Below are 2,770 nucleotides of genomic sequence, written 5' to 3'. Positions count from 1 at the left end.
AATCTTTCCTGTTCTTCATGATGAATCAAAGAAAAACACCATTAAAACAATAATAAAATTTGGGCTTCACACACAGAGGAATTTTTGTTATTGCTTCAAGTTTTTATTTAAATTCCAGTTAGTTAACATACAGTGCTCTATTGGTTTCAGGAGTAGAATTTAGTGATTCATCACTTACATGTAACACGCCGCGCTCATCGCAGTGAGGAATTTTTTAAATATAAAAATATTCATCATAAAAAGGGTGTGACGAGAGGGGGCATCGGAACATGTGCACAAAGATGTTACTGGTACAGGGGTGTATTGGTTCATTTTGTCAAGACAGCAACTTGGCCGTATGTATCAAGAGTCTTTTAATACATTTAATTGCCTTTGAGTCAGTAATTCCACTTTGAAGGTTCTGTCCTAAAGGGGAAAAAAATCTGATGTGTAACAAACATATATGCTATAGGAAAAGCTGGAAGCAATATAAGCATTCAACAATGTGAGTGACAAAATGCATTATGGAGCATTCTTGCCTGCAATATTGTGTAACCAATAAAGTGGTATTTCCCTGAAGTATTAAGGACTTAGTTATATGCTCATAAAAATGTTAAGTTAAAAAGATGGGATACAGAACTATGTACCACATATCTATACCTATAGTTATATGTATACATATACATATCTATACATGTTTTATCTATATACATTTACGAATATATTGTTACGTATAGGCATATATCTATATACATTTATGAATATATTGTGTTTTTGTATATGCATATAATGTTTTTTAAAGATACATGAAACATTATATAAACTTTTGCCTACATATGTGTATTAAATGATATGTCTATTACAATATATTATGTAGGTCTACATATATTTGAGGTAGTTACAAATGCCCCAAATATTACTAATTTTTGTTTCTAGGTATTAGCATTATACATATAAGTGGATTTTATCTCCTTTTTAGTCTTTTTTATATCATCCAAATTTTTATAATGAAGTTGCATTTTTTTTTTTAATTAGAATAGTAAATGTTAAAGCTTTCTGGCTTAGTAAACTAGAGTTTCACCATCTCTCATAGTACAAATCACAGTGACTCCATAATTTTGAATAACCCAGTTAACTCCTCCAATTGGGAAGGACTAACACCCAGTATTAAATTAGCTTGCAGGAATGGGGCAGGCACTAGGGAGTACAGATGGGCCCAGAAGTGGAGAAAAAAATCTAGTAAAGGGAACACTGTATCTGGAGACTAACAGTAGCCACAAGGGGGCGCCCAGACAGGCCCTAGTCTGCATTGTGAAAGTCCCACTTAGAAAATGTCCTAAAAGATGGGCTTAGGAGGAAGGACAGCTGGGGCTTCAAGAACAAGGGATCTTTAGAGACCAAGCAGGCTAGAGAGACATCAGCTGCTCAGAAGACTATCAACGGGTCATCACATTCCAGCCACTAGGACAGAACTTAAATCCCCAGGGATATGGGTAATAGGAAAAGCAAAATGAAATGGGCATTGGAAACAAAATAAGGCAATAAATTTCCAGAAGTGTAATTTAAAGTAACAGTGAGTCTCAGGATTAAGGTATAAGTGGAATATGGTCCTGGAATTAGAGTCGTGGAACTAGGATCCAGGTCAGAGAAAATTACAAAGCAAGCATGGTATTGCTTGAAATGTAGAGCATTTCCGGGACAGGTTTAGAAAAAGGAGATGGTATTTGATTTTAGACATACTGTGTTTGAAGGGATAGCAGGAAAATCATGTAGAAATAGCTAATAGACAGTTGACCTGGAAATTAGGTTTAGATGAGAGCTCTAACTGAAAAAAAACATATTTGTATTCACTGGCCCAGAGCTGACGTACTAGCTGTTATCGTTCTCCTCCCCAGATCAGTAGGCGTCTGCTTTTCTCTGCCCACTGGGCACCTCGGGAGGCTGATCTCTGTACACTGTTTATCCCACCTCGCTTGCCAGCCAGCTTCAAATTGGGTTTGGCACATAGAGGGCAAAGACAGGAAATTACAGGGGTGGTAGGAGCAGAGAGTGGTCAGGGTCTTTCTTCCCTGCTTCCTCCCTGCTTTGAAGTCTGGTTTCTGACAGTAGCTGTGTCTCCCCGTGAGTACAGTTTGCCTGCAGCAGTTACCTCCTGCTGGGCTTTAGGCCTCCCTGCGTTCTTGGAAGGAAGTTTGCCCTTTTCCTTCAGGCCTTGAGGTGAAGATAATTTCCTGAAACCATTACTGTCTGGGTACCACACCATCTCTTTTTTGAGCACTTAGCACTGCCCACATCTCTCTGTAAGTCTCTTCGTATGGGTAATCTGGGCGTAAATTTAGTTTCCTGATAGTTTCATGACTGACTCAGATGATGAGATGAATTCTTTAGGGGAAATTTTTAAGAAGTGTCTATATAAAGAAAAGATCCCTCTTTGATCCAGAGAGTCAGGGACTATATAGGGCTGAATATTGACACTTGGAACCTTGGGGATATGGATAAAAAATGCTAAGGGATTGTAGGGAAGCAAGATGTTATAATGTCATGGAACTGATGGAAAAAGGGGGTGAGGAAGGTTTTAGTCAATGTTGTGGAATGCTGCAGACAGGCTACGGATAATTTGAATAAGAAAACTGGCATTTATCAATTAGTCACTAGTGACTTTTAAGAGAAGAGAAAATCTTAGCGTATAAACAATGGAAGGTGTATTTTCAAGGGGTGTGAAAAAGGAGTAAGTGAAGATAAATCTTGAACAGAAAATAGATTCCATATTTTTGGATGCTGGGGAAATAAG

The sequence above is a fragment of the Halichoerus grypus genome, chromosome 9 (genome assembly GCF_964656455.1).
Source record: "Halichoerus grypus chromosome 9, mHalGry1.hap1.1, whole genome shotgun sequence".
Lineage (NCBI taxonomy): Eukaryota > Metazoa > Chordata > Mammalia > Carnivora > Phocidae > Halichoerus > Halichoerus grypus.
The sequence above is the reverse complement of the archived record's forward strand: the minus strand, read 5'-3'. Positions refer to the sequence as shown.